Source organism: Bidens hawaiensis, unplaced genomic scaffold (assembly GCF_021521415.1).
Source record: "Bidens hawaiensis isolate Kalapana, Puna unplaced genomic scaffold, B.hawaiensis_p1.1 tig00029297_1, whole genome shotgun sequence".
Classification (NCBI taxonomy): Eukaryota; Viridiplantae; Streptophyta; class Magnoliopsida; order Asterales; family Asteraceae; genus Bidens; species Bidens hawaiensis.
Window position 1 is genome coordinate 234,002 of NW_027494832.1, and position 10,853 is coordinate 244,854.

Consider the following 10,853-nt stretch of genomic DNA (forward strand, 5'->3'; position numbering starts at 1 on the left):
GTGATAACAACCACATAAAGTTTTTTTTTCTTTGATAACCCACTCCCCAAGAAACAACCATGACTCCAACAATTTACCACTGATGCAAACAAAGTAAAAGGCACATGTTCTTATTAGCGCCGTATCCGGCCAAAATCAATCCATGCAAACCGAAAAAATAACACAAGACCACCGTTGTCAACCAAGAACCCAGCCACACCCGATCACGACGATCGCAATCAAAACAAGCCCGGTTACAACCTCGGCTACGGCGTTTTTTTCGTCTGCGAATTGAACCAGATTTGTACTTCGTGATTTATTTCACCGTGTTCAATTTGAACCCAGACCCATGATCGAGAAAAAAATCAAGAAATTCCGGCAGTGATTAATTAAGGGAGCACGAAACAGAATCGCAAACCAGATCCAAATTGAAACCCTAACTCAACCGCCAATCTTGAACCGTTGATCACAGATGAACACAAACCAGAAATCAATCCCACGATTTCGATCTTTGAACCGGAATAAACTAAAACATTGAATCGTTTTCTGTGTAACAAGTAGTGTGTTCAACGAGCCAAAGCTCTGATACCACTTGTTAGGAACAAAGCGGTGCGCGGAAGCGAAACAACACACGCATGCATAACGATAAACACGCATAAACGAAAATATAAACGACACAAGAATTTAACGTGGTTCGGTCCCCGCGAGGGGACCTACGTCCACAGGCTGCAACTAGGTTTTCTTATTAGCTCAGAACGAAGATTACAATTACATGATGGGATATATATAATAAACAAGATTAGGGTTAAACATAATTATGAACCAAAACCGGGCCTCCTAATAAAACCGGCCCAAAGGCCTTCATAACCCAACAATGACGGGAATTGAACTCTCATCCCTAATGTTATCTAACCACAATACACTGTTAACTGTCCAACCGATATCTTGGATTCTAAGCACTCTTCAGTATCTCGCACTATCATTTTCACTCGATATGATAGTTTTTTTTATTATCCGACCACGCAAAACCGATGTGTCACTTGTCGTCAGTATTCTTCAGTATCATGACTTTACATAACGTGAATATGTTATCTTGTGTGGTCGACAATGTTGATAGTACAAGTGGATTCATTTGAGACAATAACAAATAGTTAATAGTGCAATGTTTATTGAACAAAAAGGTACATTCACGGTGTTCATGATGATTAAAGAGTAAGTCACAAAGGCCTCGTGATAGAGGCAAACCATCATATCATGTTTTGAGTTACTAAATTTTTCATATAATTTTGATGGATCATGATTACTATCTTTTTTTCAGAACACCAAATTTATTGTGCTTTTAGGTCGTGACACTCCCTAAATCGGAGAGTCTCGTTGCCCCACTCTGGTAAGACTATGTTGTATTAATTGGGTCAACACTGGCTTCAGAGTTTGACTTGGGCTTTCCCCGGGAAACTATACCACCGGCTACCACTTGAAAATTGTTATGCTACCACAAGAGCAGAATTCTAGTGCTAACACACGGTGTGATAAAATCCGGGTGGGCTCAGGATTCGAGTTGACAATCTTTTAAGACTTAGCTGAAATCATTGAAGTGTACTAAAGGGATGCAAATAGAGTGTACTCAAGGCTTAGCTGAAATCATTTGAAGTGTGCTCAATGCGATCAAGTGCTCAATGTATTCACCATACAAGTCTTCCCTTCACAAGGGATGCAAATAGAGTTGGCGGATGGTAAGAGAATGGCCCTTACTTGATCAAAGAACTCCATGCCAAGCACCACCTTGAAATCGTCCATTTCAACAATGGTGAAGTTAATCTGCCCAGCCCAATCTCCAATATGAACGTGGACGTTCTTGGCTTCCCCACGTATAGGCTTAGCATTGGTGTTAAAAGTCTTGATGGCACCATTCCCTTGAACTATGTTAACACCCAGCCGCTTAGCCTCTTCAACGGCCATGAAGTTGTGAGTGGCACCCGTGTCAACCATGGCACGGACCTCGTTTCCCTTTATCTTCGCACGAACAAATTGTAGCCCTTTGCTCGGTGTGGATCAGCATTCGACTTGTGCCTTGATCGCATTGAGCACTTGCATCGACCCCATGCAAGCATCATTGTCATCGTTACAGCATTCTTCTCGAGCGATCATAGCATGTAAGCTGGCTTTCTTTGGACATTCCCTAGCTCGATGTCCAAGCCCGTCACAAATAAAGCAACGATCATCCGTCTTCATGGGCTTCTTATCACGAGCTTTCCATTGCGGCGTAGCCTTATGGTCGTTGGGCTGATGTGGCTTTGCTCCCCCACCTTTCTCGTGATTCGGCTTACGATCCTTGGGCTTTTTATTCCCCCTCTCTTTTCGAGGGTAGTCGTTGAGCCCTTCAACTATATCTATGGCTAAAGAAAGATCTTGGACACCCCTCCGTTTAAGCTCCACTCTAGCCCAAGCTTGTAGGCCAGCGAGAAAGTTGAAGAGACGGTCTTTCTCCGTCAGGTCCGGTATCTCAAGGATTATTGAAGTGTACTCATTGATGTAGTCCCTGAGAGAACCGGGGTGTCTTATGTTCCGGAGACGAAGCCTCGCTTCATCTTCAGCATTCTCCGGATAAAATTGCTTCTTGACCTCTCGAACAAAATCAGCCCAAGTATTCATAAGACACGTACCTTCATCGATTTCCACCGTTTTACATCTCCACCACAAAGCCGCGGTGTCCTTCAAGTAGGCCGAAGCCGTGTTGATCTTTACTTGATCATCGATGATACCGATCCCTTTAAAGTATTGCGTCATCTCCCATAAGAAGTTCTCCACAGCCTTTGCTTCTCGTTTACCCATGAAGGGAGATGGTTTAGGAACGTCTATCTTTGGCCCCAAGTTTAAGACGTTTCCACCAGCAACAGTGTTCACCATTGCGTTGGTGCAATTGTTGATCTTAGTTTCCAACCCAAGAATAATTCGATGAACGCCCACCGATTGTCTATCCATGTCCTGACGCATCTGAATGATAGCATCCTTTATCATCAGCTGCATCTCTTCCCTCATGGCATCGAAAGTAGCCTTCATGTCCACACGAAGGTCACTTAGATCGGTCTCCAACGCTTCCACTCGTTGGACAGCGTCATCGAACTTAGCCTCCGGCCCGGATGCTGAATTCTCCAACTCAGCCACCCGTTTGTCTAAGGACTTATCCTTAGACGAACCACTACTCTTCATGCCTCCATGGTGCGAAGTCTCGTCTCGCCCACGATCTCCTTCACCAATAGCAATTCCCAAGCCAACACCCTTTCCTGAATCAGCCATTTCCCAATCGAATCGACGTGCTCTGATACCACTTGTCACGGAGTTAACCTTTAGACTCTCGTGCAGCACTTAGACTCCTTCTAAGTTCAGCCTTGATCACCAAAACGCAGCAACGATTCTTAGACTTGAAATGGAACACAAGATTGTTTGAGAATGCTTAAGGGAACTTTAGATAACAAGAAAGCTTTTACAAAGTGAACTTGTATTGCTGAATTGTTGGATGATTATAAATGAGCAGCCCTACATCTATTTATACATGCTCCACCTACTTCTAGAGTGTTCCATTCTAGGTCCTTCCACTATTAAAATATGACAAATATCTATGATATTTACAAAGAGAATTCTAGAGCTTCATATCCAGATTTTTCTAAGTAAAAATCCATGATATTCCAAGGAAAATATCTAAGATATTTTCCATGTAGCTTGGCTCTTGATTCAGCCAGAAAACTCTGGAAAAACGAGCTGATGCGGTCTGATTTTAGGCGGGTCGTGACACTTAGCTGAAATCATTCATTGACATATCCACCAAAGTGTCATAAGTGATTACTTGATTTTAACATATTTGATTTTTATGTTAGTTTTGTTTAAGTGTTGAACACTTGAACTTATAATTATTATGGAGGTTTAAATGTTTCCTAAGCTTATCCCCAATATACAATATGTATATAGGTTATTTGGGTCAATAAATTGGTTCATCGTGTCTGAGGCTGTGGAGCTCATTAGTAGAGTTCAACGGTTTATTCACAGTAATGTTATGACTTCAATATTGATCGATGTAGTTTATAAAAGACTTGTAGTGGCACCAATTGTTGCCTATTTACCTTCTATTTCAATGTAAAGAAATATTGTTTATATAGAATCCAACAAATATATTAAAAACTTTACACTTGAATTAGCTGGCATTTTGATCTTTGGATGGATCATAGATGAGAGGGAAACATACGTGTGTAAATCTAATAAAGGTTTCTTCTCTAGTGGGCTTGGGGGCTAGTGTTTTTACAGTGGGTCATATTGCGTTAAAAGTAGCTCATGCATGGCGACCAAACACGATAAAGTGTGTCTTGACAACCAACACGTGTTTATACCATTTGCATTGGTGATACGTTGACTGCGATGAGACGCTCGGTCCAATATTGGTTTCCTTGTGCTTGGGGATCTGGAGTCACTTACTCGCGCCCAACGGGTAATCAATAGTAATGTCCTGGCCCCAAGATTTATGACTATGATTTTTAAACGACTTAGGCCGGTGATGCATCTTGTTGCTCGATGTAAAACACTACTCGTTTAAATAAAAAGAATTATACCAAAGCAGTTGTCAGATTTGGTTTCTTCTATGATCGATCTCATACACTTTTATGTTTTAACAGAAATTAATACAAGACCTTAAAATAGAGTTTTTATTTGATGTAAACATTATATACACAAAGAGTGAGAATTCAGAAAAAAAATGTATTTTAGACATCATTTCTAGTGTTATATAATTAGTCAATCGATGCTGTAAAGTTAAAGGTTATTAGTTTATATATTGATGTAATAACACAACTTATTTGGACGAATGTACGTCAGTTTTGATTAACAAACCGTATAAAATTGTAAAAGCATGCTTAAAAAGTTTGGCAATACTTAGTCTTCTCCCATTTTTTCCTTGGGTTTCCTTCTACTCAAAAGTTTATGCACTAATGCACTTTTGTTTTTTATTATGTCTATGTTTATATATGATGTAATTGAGGGTTCTAAACAAAACAACTTTGGGTAGATTTACTTTATAAGTTTTATTGTTTAGTTTATAAGTGTTAAAACATTCTATCTATTGTATTGTTTTAAGTGTAATGCATAAGACGGTTACGTAACCGTTATAGTATAACGTCTATCTTTCTCTCTCCTGATATATTCAATTAGCATTACGGATAAGTGTTTATGTAGTTAACATAGTTCTCAACTTAAAATGATTATTTGTCATGGGTGTAATTTTATATATTTTTACTAACTAGAAAAATGTATGTGTGATGCAGCTGGGAACATAGGAATTGATAATCACGTAACATGTTATTTTTTTTAAGTAAATAAAAAAAACTATAACAATAATTTACTCAAATTAAAGAAAAATAATGCTCGTTATTGTGATGAATTTTTAAAAAATATATATTTTAGCCTATGAAAAAATTATGAGTGTCTATAAATCTTGAAAGAAGTTGGTTTGAAATACATTGAATAAAATATATGGTTAAATATGAGAGGCCAAAAGTTTAAGTATACTTTGAATAACTAAAAAAGTTGTTTAAAGTTTAGAGGGTAAAAGTGTAACTTATAATTCGTTAGGCGCCAGTGTAATCTAACCATACATCTTTCTCTCTATCATGGTTCTCTAATGAAATATGAGTTTGTAATAACTGTATCAACATATCATTTAACCACTAAATATGCTAATAACATACTTCATTGTATTTGTGATTTGTATGAGAACACCGAAGAGAAGTTTGGTATAGTGAAACTAATCACTGATAATCGAATCGGTTAAATAATGGGAATAAAGATAGAGAAAATGTATCTAGACAAACGAAGTCGGTTCTACTATTTTGTTTGAAACACGAACTCAACTTACGAAACTGGTAGATTTTAACGGGTGCAATATACATATAACATGATATGTTTACCCTTTTCATGATAATTCCATCTTAACAATGTTTGGCTTCTTTTCTTCACTTCTATCAATTCTTTGGATTTTGTGATTTTTGTTTGAAATCGTGATTGAATTTTGTTTGGTATGCAAAAGCATGCTTGATTAGGTTTTAGGCTTAAACTTAATTAAAGTAAAAGTATAATTTGTTTTGGCTTTGGTGATCAAGATGTTGATGTTTAACGTCTGCCTTTCCTATCTATATGACATGTATCATTATTCCTAGAAAATTATATGTACCCGAAAGGCCAAACACATCATAAGGATTATCGTGTAACAAGTGATACCAATGATGTCGTTGTTTTAAAATCTTGATTTTGAAATAAAGATTTTAGAAGTGTTGGCTATTGATGAGGAAAAGAAAGTAAGGATCAAGTTAGATAATCCTATTCATTGTGGAAATTACTTTATATCTTGTTTTAGTGTTTCTATAAAAATGGTAACAATTCTTCTACTAATAAAGCTTCTTTACTAAAAAGAAATTAGTTATTTACTCGTATTTTTATATTATTAATAATAACGATTAAATAACAAGCAGTTACAAATAATTTAGTGTGCATGCACTTAATCGCTTGCTCTTTTTAGTTTTTGGTGTTGTTACTAACTAGTATGGAAACTCACGCTTCAAGATAGGTTGTAGGAACGAGCTGGTGGGGATGTATTTGGTAGTATATCGATGATTTAATATAAAACCATCTAGGGTTTAACCTAAACGATGGTAAAAACAAGAAAACCACACGATTAACAAACATGATTAGAGTTAAAAAATCAACTTTATTTATAATAAGTTAAATAGAAAAGAATCAGAAAAAGAAGGATACATATATAAAAATAAAATAGAAAAAATTTTGTTAGAAAAATGAATAAAAAACTTTAGTGAACTGATAACTCTATTAAAATTTAAGGGTGAAAACGTAAATCAGTTAAAGAAAAAAAATTATTATTAAACTCTAGAGTCGTATGATAATAACTTTATTAAAGAACATGACTAAAAATGTAAATTAGTAAATTAATTAAAAAAAAGGGTAGAAACATAAATCAATTAAAAATATTATTAAAACTAAGGGTTGTATAATGCAAAGTTCAAGACTAGAAACATAAAATAAAAAAATGGTCTTTTATAAACGAATCACCCGGAATAAAAAAAAAATGCTAAGTTCAACATGACGCCACGCGAGCCACTCTTAAATTATGATTATTGAAAATCGTATATATGATTATTTGTTGAATATATGTTAGTTATTTTTATATGTGTGATCATAAATGTATCAAAAAAGTTTGTGGGTTTATTTTAATGTCTTGAATCGTTAAGAATATTATCTTTAAATGTAAAAAACACTACATGTAATCTCATGTAAACTGTCGTCTTAGATGTTAGGGTACTTAGAGCACACGGGCACTTCCTCTATAGAGGACCGGTTAGGTCGACAACAAGTCAACAACGCCACCAAAGTCACAACTTGGAGAATCGGCAAGGCCATTTGACTTCGTGAAACCGATTGAACATGTGGAGAATAGAAATGTTAGGCAAGTATCCTATGGCATTGAGCTATTTTTTTAGAAAAAAATACTAATTTTAATTTAAACGCAATAAATTAATTCACTTTTTTCTATATTTCTAACATAATTTATACAATTTTCTACCACATGCACTATCACGATTTCAATCAAAAAATCAAAAGGTGATTCTAGCAATAAACTCTCTAGATTGAAAGACGGTTTCACTGTTTTAAACAAATTCATCTAAGACACTAATCGTCGTTTCAATAACCGTATCAATACTCATATTACCCGCAATATCCTCCCGCACCAAACATGGCTACATAAATTCACTTATTCTTTACAAGATGATCAAACATTCAACCCTTTTGCACCTCGCTACAATAACCGACCTTTCTGTAACCCAACCCGTAACGAAGAACAACCACTCCTGGTATATGATGAAGGAGATAATGAACATAATAAAGAACAACATTAGATGAAGAACATGGCGAACATTTATTTTAACAACTCATCAAGAAAAAAAGATTCAAATCACGAACGATCCATGTTTTTTGGACCAACGAACAAGAAGTCGCTTTGTGTAAAGACTTAGGTTCATATGCCTGAAGGCGCGATAGTATGAAATCAACAAAAGCACGACGGGCTTTGGGGTGGAGTGCTTACAAGAAACTAAATGCACACCAAATATATTCAAAATAAAGCTCTTTTAATTTGAAGTTGGGTCACTTCAACAAATTCTACATACCAAAGGCATTATTTCTGTTTTTTATTTTAAAGTTCATAATTTTGTAGACTAATGTTTATTCTTAAAACTATAATGGATCCACATATAATGGTGTTCATAACAAAGTGTTGAGTAATACCAAAAGAAATATAAGAAAGCTTTTACCCCCTTCATTCACGGGAGATTGTAAAAACCCATCAAACAAAGCTTGTTTCCTAAATTGATTATCATATCTTAATGTGATTTATATGTTGTATGGTAGTTTCTTAAGGATTCCACTAAAATGATGCATCTGAATCAGTCAAAAGTAAAATGTGTTTAGTTCAGTAAAAGACACATTTTAATGGTTTATAGAGTCTTTTAACGGGTATATTTAAAAAAACATACAAAATACTTTAGATGTTACATTTTAATGTATCACACCTTTTAATGATTCAGTATAAGATTATCAAGCAATTCCTTAATCGAGTCTAATTCATGCCTTATATACCTTGGAAGTTGGAAATAATGTTTTCTTCATTTATCAGCCATGACCCAATCTAATAATTTAGTGATAATTCACTTTATCACAAAAGATGCCACGTCTTCACATAATCATATTTTAAAAGAAAATAAAGGAGCGTATTTATTAGATAACTAGCACACAAATTAACTTAACGTACCAACTATTCGACCAATTATACGAATTAAGTAATGTAATTAACTTATTATGTATAAAACATAATGTAATTATAGTGTAGTGTAAATGTCACAAACACGTGATTGGTTCACGTGGTGGTGTCGCGTCAATATCTTTTCTTTTTTCATTTTGCTGCTTATAAATTTATGTTTACGATTTACTGATGACACTATTGATATCGACCGAATCGCGTTGACTTGCAGCCACACCACACGAGTTTTACCAATCGACTATACATCATTTTAAATATGTTTTTTAGGAAAATTGGATTTTAATAATCCCAACTTAATGCAGTTGGCTGATAATAATCCTAACTTTGAAAGTAGCTGTCACTGGTCCCAACTTTCACACTATTTATTTTCATTGGACCTCCGTTAAAAAAAAACTTAACGACGTTATGTTTTTTCCAAATTTCAAACTGATATTTTATGGCTTTTGATCGGAATGAGAATACGAGTCGATTGATGTAAAACTTACTTCCAAACGGTGGTCCAAACGACTAAAGGATGCTTCAATTTCGGTGTTTAAACTTTTAGTTAACAAAAATCAAGCTGTTTGAAACGTCGTTTCGAGTTAAGTTTTACATCAATCGACTCGTATTCTCATTCCGATCAAAAGCGCTAAAATATCAGTTTGAAATTTGGAAAAAAGCATAACGTCGTTAAGTTTTTTTTTTAACGGAGATCCAACGAAAATAAATAGTGTGAAAGTTGGGACCAGTGACAGCTACTTTCAAAGTTGAGATTATTATCAGCTAACTGCATTAAGTTGGGATTATTAAAATTCAATTTTCCTTTTTTTTTATTTATTATAACATCTACAATAATATAAAGGTCAGTTTTGGAATTTCTTTTCGTTACTGTTGAACATAACCGACACTAATCGAATTTTCGTCACTGCACTGCTGCAATTATACCATGCCAAAATATTAAAATTTTAAAGACTATATATTTTTCTTATTTTTTTACCTTTCTACCATCACCATAACAAACAAGCCCAGAAAGAAATACCAAATCTTAAGCCTCTACTTCTTTTTCTCTCTCTCTCTCTCTCCATACGATATATATTATAATATATATATATATAGGCATGCATGTATGAACAAATTGAAGCACAGCAAAAAAAAAAAAAAAAACAAAAGCAGATTATAATAATTCAAAAGCAGGGATTCTTCTCTCTTTCCTACTAAAAAGGCTCCAGAATTGTGTAGTTAATTTGCACTGCTGCTTGGAATCATTCATTCATTCTCTTTATTTGAATGCTTGCTTGCTTATGAAGAAAACCTGAAAACCTAAAACCTTCATTTCACATATTCCCAACGGCAAATACACATCAGGTACGACTTTTAATCGTTTTAATGCTACTAATATTGTTCTTACGTCAAGTTGCTAATGATGAATGTGCATAATTGATTTGTCGTAGCTTCGGACTCTGTTTATTGGCGTCCTTTACTTCAAATAGTTGATGAGGGTGTACGTTTTCGTCAAATGATCGGTTAAACGGAGTCCAAAACTACGAATTAATCGATTATTTGACGAAAACGTACTGTACTTCAATCGATTCAGTCTAATCAGTGCAAATTGTTTGATGTTTTGAGATCTGAATGATGCATATTAGTTGATTTTTGAGCTGTGTGATTGATTCGTTTTGTTGCTAATATTGCTTATACGTCAAGTTGCTAATGATGAATGTGAACGATTTTCGTCGGATAATCTTTTAATTGGGAATCTGTTTATTGACGTCGTAAACGATCGTAATGCCTTTTACTTCGAATAACCGATTAAACAGAGTCCGAAACTAAGAATTAATCGATTTTTTCAACAATTTTCGTGATTAAATCGCGGTTTCGGACTCTCTTTATTGACTAAACCTGTTACGACTCGGTTTTTAGATCCTATTTATGCATCGCATTTGATATCCCGTGATCCTTTTAATCGATTCAGTTTGAGTTGTTGATGAATGTGTAGGAATATCATCGTTCATTATACTAATAA